The sequence below is a fragment of the Cupressus sempervirens genome, chromosome 8, assembly GCF_028749045.1.
Source record: "Cupressus sempervirens isolate cs-2001-9-10 chromosome 8, ASM2874904v1, whole genome shotgun sequence".
NCBI lineage: Eukaryota > Viridiplantae > Streptophyta > Pinopsida > Cupressales > Cupressaceae > Cupressus > Cupressus sempervirens.
Genome location: NC_143125.1, coordinates 645,020,843 through 645,033,651, shown reverse-complemented (window position 1 = coordinate 645,033,651; position 12,809 = coordinate 645,020,843).

The window sequence follows — 12,809 nt, the reverse complement described above, 5'->3', positions numbered from 1 at the left end:
GAGAAATTTGATTTATTCCCTTGTGCTCTAAAAACAATTGAGAAAGTGAAGGAAAAGGGAGAATGGAAGAAGGAGCTGGATGAGAATTTTTGTGAAAGAATGAATAAAGTTATAAATGAACCAAGCCATCTATTATGGGAAATGATAAATGAAGAGCTGGTAAAAGTGCAGTTGTTCTACAATAGCATCAGAAAAGATCTTGTGGATATGGAAGCAATTGCAAATTCCTTGATAATTGTTCAAAGAGAAGTCCTGAATTTTGATTGGCTAGATGACACTACCTACAATGAGTGGAAAGAAAAATTTATGTCTATAGAGCAGATGGTAGGAGATGATGAGGTGGAGGATGATGAGAAAGAAGAAGGTACAAAAATAGAAGACACCCATGCCATTGATGATAAAGACAAAGAGAATCCTCCAGTAGCAGGCTCTGACTCATCACTTTCACATTTGATGGCCACCTTCCCCGAGAAACCATAATGATAAAAGAATTTGATCATAGTGTTTTTGTCTTCTCAAGGGGAATAACAGAAGCAGACTCACAAAAGGATTTTCAATGTACCAATTTTTTTTTTATTCACAATTTTGTCCTGTTGTGGTAGGTGTATATAAAAATCTTTTGAAAGACACCTGTCAATGACATTTTCCCTTTGCTTGTTGCAACTCATGCCTATATAAATGAGTTTTCAAGCCAATGTGATGGTTTGATTCCTAATGCTCTAGGTGATATACTTAGTTTATTTTCAGTTCAATGTTTGAGCAAGTTTATGATGTATTTTCTTTGTTAGTCCCTGAGAATACATTAATATAGAATGATCTCTATGTTTCTTCCTAAGGTCATTATGAGTTTACTGCAAATGTATACAATTTTTAAAGAAAATGAATACAAATTATGAGCTTTCCCCACATCAATTCTTTCTAAATTTTGTCTCATGTTGGTTACTTAGTTATCTTGATATTGTATGAGTAAAATCTTGTGCAATTGAATGCAATCCATTTAGGTTGTATATCTATTCATCACTGCTATTAGTGCAATGGATTAAGTAAAAGCTTTGATGAATTTGATAAGGTTACTGCAGTAATAGGAAGGATGCTTAGAATGAAAAATTCTGATAAGAATTGCTGATAATGTTTTTAGCAAGGCAACAAATTAGATCTATGGATTTGTAGTAGACTCTGAACCGTAATGGATTAGGCACTGGTCAAGTCGATTCAGCTGGAAGAGAAGTATGCCATAAATAGTTTTCAAATGCAGAATTATAATCAAATTTTCTTTTATTTCTTGAAGATCTTCAAAGTTGGTCAATACTTGTTTGCATGGAATGTTTCAACTTCAGTTAGCCACTACTGCTGAGAACACATGCAAATCTATAGAATAATTTTGGCCAAATCTGTTATATGGGATGTGTTTATCAAAATATCAGAATTATGTATGTATTTGAGGATTTGAGATGAGAATCAAAATGAAACTAAAGTAATTCTCATACAGTGTTTTCCAGTCTTGAATCATCCCTAGCTATACCCACCCTAGTTTTGCAGAGCCTAAAGAGTAGAAAACAACCCTTAGTTTTGTTGAAGTTGGGTCCAAATGGGTTGCACATATAATTTTTAATAGGAATTGGCCAATCCTTAAGTTGTGGGAGTAATATCAATTTGGTATTGAGCATTTTATTGTTTAGTAGTTTTAAAACACCAACAAAATGGTGACTGTACTAGGGAATTGTCCAACACATTTGTGAAACATACTGTAGTTTCTTTGGTCTTTTTGTGTACGTGTGTGTCAGGTTATCTAAGTTTTGTTGATGATTATAAGGGGATGTTTTAGTGACAAACCTTGAGAATTTAACAAAGAAAGAAAGAATAGCCAATAAATCATAGCATATCGAGCTTCTCCAGGTGTCTTATCTAACAACCAAGAGTTACAGTTTTATTATATCAGTAATTGGTCCATCTGTCTCAGATATTTCCAATTCCATTTATGGTTATTTTTTCTTAAAGCTAGAAATAATTGTATTTGTGTATTTTCCCAAAAAAGGGTGGTGACCCAGTCAAGGTTTTGAAGCTAGTGCTTATTTAATGAAATGGCTAACAAAAGAAAAACCACAAGAGCTTACACAATAGCTCATCCTAATGAACCAATGTATACTAATTTACCAAAATGTGACAGGAAGAACCTAAATAAGAAAAGGATAGATCCAAATCCCACTTGGAAACCCAGAGGTAGTGTATCTATTAATTCCCAGTATCAACTAGTGATAGGGAGAGAGTCTTCTTCACTCAATTATGAATCAGAAACCACAAGACTCTTAGGAGGTGTATTTACTACCCCTGTACCAGATGAAAGAGCATATCAAGATAAGGATATGTCACCAGTAGGGAATATATCCCCTAGACCAGATCTCATAGCTGAAATGAATCATAGAATACTCCTAAAATAGTCCCATACTCTGAACCAAATCTCATAGATCTAGATGACCCTGTTGATTCAGAAGCTACTACTATAGATCCCATAGAAGTATAATCAGGGATAGGATTTCTGAAGAAATGGGTTGCTGAGGAAGAAGCTAAGCATATTCGTCTTGAAAAAGAGAAGGAGCAAGCCACCTTGGATGCCATAATAGAAAAAGATGCTCTACTAAGATGGATGGCTACCTTTAAAGGATAGAACAAAAAATTAGAAGAGAGTACCACAACTCTCCACACTAATGTATTTGGAGATGTAGACAGTCTGAGAGCTAAAGTTCAAGAACAAGAAAAATGCCTGAATCAAAAGCAAGAACCAGTTATTGCTCAAGTCCAAGATTATAAACATGTCCAAGTAAATCCTATAGAACCCACTGTGAAAGTTACAGACAAAGGAAAGGGTAAAGCTATAACAGTCCAGATAAATGAACCTCAAGCTCAACCAAGTAAACCAACAAAACCTTCTATGTCAAAATTAGATCTAGATCTAGAGAAGGCTAGAAAGGAGAAGGAAGATCTTGCAAAAGAGCTTGAAAAGGTGGAGAATGAAGCTCAAGCTACAGAAACTAGGAGGAAATTTTAGTTTATTAAGTCTAATTCTACCTTAGCCTGATGGTCAAATTTATCCACCCTAGCTTTAGTTTTTGTACCTCCTTGTGGACCAATAGTTTCAATTCAAGGAATACCTCAATCTGCTCCTGCCTCATCATCCACCACCTATACTCAGGCCCTTATTGTCCAACCTCAACAATCCCTAAGTGTTCCTCTAAACCAAGTTAACATAGCAAATACCTCAAAATGTCCCTAGCTTCTAGAAGAAACCTATATACCTAGAAAAGTATAGACAAATATGATTTTCTAGTATTCCTGGTGCTCCACATCCCATATCGTTTGATTTAAGAGACAAAGTGGTTAAGTTTTTTGGGAATAATGTTGTTACTGGTGAAGAACATTTAAGAATTTTCATAGACATGTTAAATGATTATGAAGTTGAACATGAAGATGTGGTCATGAAGTTGTTTGTTCATTCACTAACTAAGGATCCAAGGGATTGGTTCAGAAGGTTGCCTGATGATAGTATTAGCTCATGGAGTGATTTGGAGAAGTTATTCAAAGAAAAATATGGAGACATTACTAATGTTGGATTCATGCTAAATGAATTCAAAAATATCAAGAAGAATCCTAATGAGTCTGCATTTGACTATAATGTGAGATTCCAAAAAGGTATTTATAAATTGCTTCAGGTTATGAGGTTGAATGAGGATGTTTGTCTCACAACATATTTCAATGCTTTTGATAGCAAAATGGCTTACCAATTGAGGGATAAGGATCCTAAAACTTTAAGGGATGTGTATAAGGTTGTAGTAAATATAGAGAATAATAGGAAGACATCTGGCAAACTAGGTAGGATGGATGACCCAACGCTTTTTAATCCCAAGAATAGTAACAAAAGCGAGGGTGATAAAACTCCTATAGGAAAAAAGCAAGAAGAACCTACAATGGGTCAAGTGTTGGAGTTGCTTAAAAATATGAATCCCACTAGTTTCAATAAGCCAAATATTGCTAAGAAAACCCCTATGAATAATAGCAACTTCAATAGACAGCCTAGAATGAAGAATTACCCTTATACTACCTAATGGAAGGATGGCAAGCCAATCCCTAACGAGACTCAAAATGTAAAGGATAAGGGTACACCAGACCCTCTACAAAGAAGTTCAATAAATATGAATGATAATGTGTCGTGGTGCATTATTTTTCAATCACCCCATTCAGCAGAATATTGTGTGGTTGCTCAGTCATTTGTTTTTTATCATAGTTTACAAACTAAGGAGGATGAAGAAGAAAAGAGTCGTGATGATGTAAGTTGTAATCTGGTAAGCATGTGTAGTGATAGTGTTGATTCTAATTTAGAAGAAATAGAAAGTGATCTGGAGCATAAGAAAATTGCTTATCAATTACATAATCAACAAGTTTTTTTAGACAATGAAGGTTGTAACAAAGATTAGGTATGTGTTACATCTTCTGAAGTGGTTCATGTAAGTTTAAGAATGGCTTCCAAAGAAGAAATTGATAGGATCACTGCAGAAATGATTTCCCAAGTGCATAGCAACTATAATTTGAGAAAAAAAATAGTTACCAATGAAACTGAAAAGCCTTCCGGTACATTCATAAAAGATATCACACATAAGATGAAAGATGAAGATAAGAATGCTAGTATAGAGATAGTCAAGGCAAAAGATATTAAAACTAAGAAGTGGGAACCTAAGAAGAAAATGCAATTCCAAGCTAATGAGACATTAAAAGCAAGTGTGCAAGAGAAGGGATCATGATTTGATAATTCCAAAAAAATAGTAATCCCTGCTACTCAGAAGGTTCCTACTCCAAGTACGATTGTTAAACCTACTATGTCTAAGCCAATTAATATAATATCCATGTTGTCCCAAATCACTGTTAAGGTACTTTTTTCTGAACTCTTTAGAATTGAAGAACATAAGAATAAAGTCTTGTCATGGTTGGGAGGGATAGGAACTAGCAATAACAATGTAGAACAAAGTGTTACTCAGCAAACTCCCTTAGTAATAGAGGATAGTGGTATCATGTCCCAAATTCCTCAAATGTTCTTGGATGACTCATTAGTAGCATACATAGAAGATATTGACCCATTCTTTCTTAGTCTAATTATAAAAAGGAAGAACTTAAAAAATTGCATGATAGACTCAGGAGCCTCAAACACCATAATGTCTTTCAAAGTAATGGAAGCCTTAGGGTTGAAAGTAGATACTAAGAAAGGTAGATGCAAAGGTATAGATGCTAGGGAAATGCCAGTCATAGGTACTATAAATTCTTTTCCATTTAAACTAGTTGCATATCCTAAGGTAGAGTTGACCATGTCAGTCCTTGTAGTTGATATACCTCCACACTATGGAATGTTGCTTTCTAGAAAATAGAGTGTTGCTATGGGAGGTAGCTTGAAATGTGACTTAACTTATGAAATTTTTCACATAGGTGATAAGGCTATCAAAGTAGACAGAGAGCCAAGGGTTAGTCACATCCTGGGTGAAGAAATTGGCAAAGATGCTACTTGCTTTTTAGACACTGGTGTGAATGTATTCAAAGCTGAATTGATTATCAAAGAAGTTGAGAATTTTCCCGTTGTAATTGAACATGAAGTTGAGTGTTGTTTGAAGTTACCAAAGTTATGGACAATGTTCTTTGATGGTGCCAATTCTAAGGAAGGTGTAAGGGCAGGGGTAGTTTTTGTATCTCTTGAGAAAAACACTTTTAGATACTCTTTTACCTTAATCTTCTCGTGCACCAACAATATAGCTGAGTATGAAGCTTTTTTATTAGGATTGAAAGTAGCTACACATCATGGGATCAAGAAGCTACATGTTATAGGTGATTTAGAATTGATTATATCACAAGTAAGGGGAACATATGCTTCTAAGAATAGAAGGCTGAAACAGTATAGAAATGATGTATGGGATCAGATTGAATTCTTTGAAGCATTTGGTATATCATGGAGGGATAGAACTCAAGATAAGATGGCCGAATTATTAGCAAATGTAGCCATTAAAACCTAGGATGTATCATTTGTAGAGATATTAAAAAGTGAATTTCAAAATAAGCCATCAATACCTGACAATGTTGAGCATTGGAAAGTCTTTGAAGATGACAAGGACATTGTGAATTTCTTGCTAAATGAAGATAAGTATCATGGTCAGGAAATGGATTGCAGTGATTTGGTTGAGACCATAGATGGGAGGGAAACAATTTTTGGCCAAGAAGCTATACAGCTAAAGACTAACAAAGGAGTGTTGCTATCGGAGGTAGCTTGCAATATGACTTAACTTATGAAACTTTTCACATAGGTGATAAGGCTATAAAAGTAGACAGAGAGCCAAGGGTTAGTCACATCTTGGGTGAAGAAATTGGCAAAGATGCTACTTGCTTTTTAGACACTGGTGTGAATGCATTTAGAGCTGAATTGATTATCAAAGAAGTTGAGTGTTGTATGAATTTACCAAAGTTATGGACTATGTTCTTTGATGGTTCCAATTCTAAGGAAGGTGCAGGGGCAGGGGTAGTTTTTGTATCTCCTGAGAAAAACACTTTTAGATACTCTTTTACTTTAATCTTCTCATGCACCAACAATATAGCTGAGTATGAAGCTTTTCTATTAGGATTGAAAGTAGCTACACATCATGGAATCAAGAAGCTACATGTTATAGGTGATTCAGAATTGATTATCTCACAAGTAAGGGGAACATATGCTTCTAAGAATAGAAGGCTGAAACAGTATAGAAATGATGTATGGGATCAGATTGAATTCTTTGAAGCATTTCGTATATCATGGAGGGATAGAACTCAAAATAATATGGCCAAATTATTAGCAAATTTAGCCATTAAAACCTAGGATGTATCATTTGCAGGGATATCAAAAATTGAATTTCAAAATAGGCCATCAATACCTGACAATGTTGAACATTGGCAAGTCTTTGAAGATGACAAAGACATTGTGAATTTCTTGCTAAATGAAGATAAGTATCATGGTCAGGAAATGGATTGCAGTGATTTGGTTGAGACCATATATGGGAGGGAAAAAAATTTTGGCCAAGAAGCTATACAACTAAAGACTAACAAAGTACCTAAAGGTTTGGTCATCTTGGAGAATATGTTTGATAACTAGGATAGTGTAAAACATGGAACTAAGGATTGTAAACCTTAGGAGTTAGAAGAGATAAATCTGGGTACTAGTGAGGCCCCAAAGAAGGTCTATATTGGTTAGAATTTGTCAACTAAAATTAGGAAGCCTTTGATTGACCTATTAAGAAAGTACAAACATGTTTTTGCCTAGTCATATGATGACTTGAAAGCCTATAGAGAAGATCTCTTTCAACATGTTATACCATTGAAAGACAATGTAAAACCTTTTAGGCAAAAGCAGAGGCCAGTAAACCCTACCCTAGCTCCCAAAATGCAAGAAGAGTTGATGAAGTTAAGGAATGGTGGGATAATCAAACCAATTAGACATTCCACTTGGGTTTCAAATTTGGTACCTATTAGAAAGAAAAATGGAGATGTAAGATTATGTGTGGATTTTAGAAATTTGAACATTGCATCCTTGAAGGATAATTATGGACTACCAAACATGGAAGCCATGTTGCAGCAAGTAACTAGTTCTGAGCTAATGTCCATGATGGATGGTTTCTTAGGGTACAATCAAGTCCTAGTAAAGGAAAATGAACAATTTAAGATAGCTTTCACAACCCCATGGGGGACTTATGTATATTTAAGGACGCCATTTGGCTTGATTAATGTAGGAGCTACTTTCCAAAGAGCTATGGATGTGGCATTTCATGATTATATCAACAAGTTTATGGTCTTGTATCAAGATGACTTCACAAATTATTCCAAGAAGGCTGAAGACCACTATAGGCATTTGGAAAAGATTTTTATCAAAGCATTGGAGTATGGAATGTCATTAAATCCTAAGAAATGTGCATTTAGGGTAACTGAAGGTAAGTTATTGGGGCATATAGTATCAAAGGATGGATTAAAGATAGATCTTGAGAGAGTAGCAGCTATTGATAAGGTCCTTAAACCAAAGAATGTAAAAGGAATTCAATATTTCTTCGGGCAAGTCAATTTTCTAAGAAGTTTTGTTACTAACTTTGCTGAGATAAGTAGACCTATTTCAAAGATGCTCAAGAAGGGAGCTATTATAGATTGGAATGGTGAGCCTTCACAAGCATTCCGGGATATTAAAATTGAAATAAAAAATGCCTAGTGCTGAGAACTCATAACTACACTAAACCCATGCACATATTTTATTTTGCTTCTTTTCATACTATAACTGCAATCTTATTGTAGAAAAATGATGAGGGATATGAACAACCGATTGCATTTTTTAGCAAGTCATTGTAGCCAGCTAAGTTGAAATATAAAATAAATGAAAATCAATCATATGCTCTAGTAAAAGATGGAAAGGCTTTTAGATGCTACTTGGTAGGTGCTATTGTTATTGCATTTGTACCTAGTGCTATAGTGAAAGATATATTTTCTCAGCAGGAAGTGTTTGGAAGAAGATGTAGATGGATCAATAGGATCCTAGAATTTAATATTGAGATATGGATAACAAATTTGGTAAGAGGTCAAGGTTTAGCTAAACTCATGGTTCAATCTAATTTAGATGCTAACCAGATTAATATGGTAATAGATGGCCTTAGAACTGATTCATGTGACATGGATCATTGTGATTGATATGATAATGTTATCTATTACCTTCAACACATGGAAGCTCCTTCCCATTTGACTGAAAATGAAAAGAGGAGCACAAAATTGCAAGCCATTAGGTACATAATTGTCAAGGGCAATTTATGGTGGAGAAATTTTGAAGGGATACTACTGAAATGTGTTGATCAAGAAAGAGCTCAAGAAATTCTGAATGAGATGCATAATGGAGTGTGTGGAGGACATTATATGGCTAAAACCACTACACACAAAGTAATGAGAGCTAGATTCTAGTGGCCATCCCTTTTCAAGGATGGTCATATCATGGTTAGGAGGTGTGATTCTTGTCAAAGGTTTGCTAGAAAACTAAAAAATTTAGGTAATACTCCTTTAAAGCTAGTTGAGATGCAAGCACCATTTCAGCAGTGGGGTATGGATTTCATAGGTGAGATCTCTCCTAAATCTAGTACTGGCTATTCATGGATTTTAGTTACTACTGACTACTTTACAAAATGGGTAGAAGCTATCCCTACAAGGAATGCAACATGTAAAGTTGTCAATAATTTCTTGTTAAGTAATGTTATTTCCAGATTTGGTTGCCCTCAAAGAATTGTGATAGACAATACCATGTGCTTCAAATCTGAGGAATTTATAAAGTTCTGTGACAAGTATGGAATAACCAAGTCAACATCTTCCCCATATCATCCACAAGGAAATGGATAGGCTGAATCTACAAACATAAGCTTGCTAAAAATTATTAAAAGGACTTTGGATGATAACAAGAAGGCATGGGACTCTAAGTTGCAACTTGTAATATGGGCTAATAGAGTGACTATCAAGACAGCCATTGGAGTAGCTCCTTTTGATTTGGTATATGGAATTCAGGAAAGAATGCCTTAGAACAACTTAATGGGACTCTACAATCATATCCAGTTATATGATGAGGATATTACAGATGATATGCAAGAAAGGCTTGATGAGCTTGTAAGGTTAGCAGAAACAAGAAAAGAGGCATCAATCAGAAACCAAAAGTTGTAGTTACAAATCAAGACACTGTATGACAAAAGGACAATAAGAAAGAAATTTCAAGATGGAGATTTAGTCCTTATGTGGAATGCCAGAAGGTCCCTATTTAATTGAAAGATCATGGGGAGAAGATTCTTATGTCATCAAGGATTTATTAGACAATATTCTGGAACTGCCAATTCATGGATAGTTCTTGAAGAGATACTTTTCTTAAGGTATCTGTTTTTCCATGAATGTTAGTTTTAGATTTCATTACGTTCTTGTGCATTTTGTATATTTTGTATATCCATGTAAATATCCCTATACAGTCTAGTTTCTTGTTTCTATGTGTTGTTCTCTGCTCCCTAAAGAAGTTTTCATTCAAAGCCACTTATGTGGTCTGCTCTCCCAAAGATTCTAAACTCTTGCATAGACTCAAGTAGTCTATCATCCCTAGACAGAGCCACTGTTGGTCTGATTTTTTCAGAGTATAGAGAAAATTTTGAAAAAATTACTGAAAAATCATTTGTGGGCATTATATTATGAAATTTAGGGTTTACTTATTGTATTTCTTAAATTTCTTAGATTGCCCTAGTTCATGCCATGATCTCTGTGTCATTGAAACTTTGTCAGTTTCTCAAGGTTGGTCATCAGAGAAATCAGTTGAAAAACCCTAAATGCCTTATTAAATTTTACCTTAGTCTTGAAAACCCTCAAAAAATAATATTTAAAAAAAAAAAGGTCTTAAGGCATATTACTTTTACCCCAAGGAAGGGCTTGTGCAAGCATGAATTCATTATAATTTTGCCTAAACCTTACGTGGTCGTGCTTTGCCTACAAATTGCTTGATCATTCTATTAAGAAATACCTCTGATGATACAAAGTTTTTACAATCATTGATCTTGTTTAGATCAATGGGTATCACATTCCCACAATTTCGAGATGCAAGGTTTTTAAATAATGCAGGCATGCGACTTGGTGACACATAGCCCTTGCCCATTTGAAGTTTTAGTGAACCATAAAGTTTGTGATGAGTCATAAGTTTTTAGAAACTTTTATAGGTTTGCCAATACTTTTTTTGCACGTTCTAGATTTCCTGCAATGTCATTGGTTGAGTTACTAACAGAAATATGCCTTTATCACCAAGAAGCATCAACCATTGATTTCATTTAAATCAAGGGCTACCACTTTCCCACAAGAAGGAGATGCTCATGAATTAAATAATGTGGGGAAGCGTCAATGGGAAAAGTGGCATAGTCTGACAACATGGGCTTGTCATTCCCAAGGGTGATGTTGAGATGTCTTCCATGGCAAGTGTCAGATGAGTTGGAATGGATGGAAATATTTTATTCATCACTTCAACCAATGTGGTATTTAAGATACCTGATTCTATAACTGTTGATCTATCAAAGATCAAAGGCCAATGCATGCCCCAATTTTGAAGCTACATGAGAGATAAATAATGCAGGCAAGTGGTTTTTTGACACATAGCAAGGTGGGGTCGAGAATCTCTAAATGTATGCTATTGTGACACACTATAAAATGATTGTTGATACATACTGCCAGATGTGCTACTAAAGAAGTTTGCTTTCCAAATGGAAGTGCAGCCTTATCAGCCATAGATCTTTCAAAGATCGAGGGTTAGTGCAATCCCGCATTATGAAGCTACTCATCAAATAAGGAATGTAGTATGCACCTTTGCAATGTGTGTCATAGTGGGGCCAAATTATGGAAGAATGCTGAGTGATGTCATGTGGTCTGCCATTTGTGCTTAGCTGGAAATACTTATGCTACAGGCGTGAAAACCTCAGAAATTAATGCAGTAGTCAGGTGGGTCAGAGCATGAGGGTTGAGAAGAGTCATTTCATTTGTTCAAGTGGATGATATGATCATAAAGTGAAAAATTTTTTCACACCATTGATCCTATCTTGATCAACGAAGGGAACTTTCCCACATAAAGAACTTGAGTGAAGTTTAAACAAAGCGAGTATGCACCATGCAGATAGGTGGCCATGGTAATGTCACTTTTCCCATCTTGTAAGGTTTAGAGAAGTCCAACATTGCCATCATTGATCTTTCAATGATTGATGATTGGTGCAAGCCTATGATTTGAAGATGCTCGTCAAATAAGGAAAGTGGGAATGCACTAGCTTGACACGTGAAAAGAATGATTTCAAGCACCTGCTTGCTCAAAAGAAGATATGGGACCCACTGGTGTGGAAGTTGTCCGGAGGCACAAACTCATATAAAGGCTTCCTATTGGTCAATATAGCTGACTGTACTTTGTTTAAATGTAAACCGATCTGATCCTTGATCTTGTCTTGATCAATGAGCAGCAATTCCCCACAATTTTAAGGTGCAAGAAATTTAAGAAATGTGGGTAAGCAGTATTGCGACACATGGCCTTATTTTTACAGCCATAAAGCATGTTGCCTTTTAAATCAAAGCCATCTGATCTGATGAAAATCTATGGATAGGATTCAAATTTGGTTGCAATTTTGAGGTGATGGTTACTGAGAGTAAATATGGTTCAGATTTCATTCGTGCGATTTCAATGCATGAAATGAACTCACGATCTCACCATTAATGAATCACTAAAGCACAGAGAGAACATCAGGGCATACAAAATTTCAGAGCCAGGGCATGAAAATTTTATCTAGCGATCTAGTAAATTGTAGAAGAAATCACACAGTGTAGAAGTGCAAGTTTTAGTAGGTAAGTACTCTGTGACTCTTTACAAATTCAGGTATCTGCTGTTATAAAATTTCTAGGGTTTTATTCAAAATGCCTCCCTGAAAAGAGTTCACTAGACAAATGGATTATCTGAAATGTTATATGCATGATGATTTTCTTGAACAATTCCCTCTATTGGTACATTAAATAACTTAGGGGAGGGAACTCATTCCAAAACACCCTAGGGTAGCTATAGCAGAAATTTTTTATGAGAAAGAAAATTGGGTAAGAGATGCCCAGGTTTTCGTGGGGGGTTTGGAGTTGGTTGAGAAATAGTTTTCAGAGTGAAAACTGGACACTCCTATGAGCAATGTATGGGAGTTTGACATTGGTAAATTAACAATCCCCACAGTTTTCTTTGATACTAATATGTT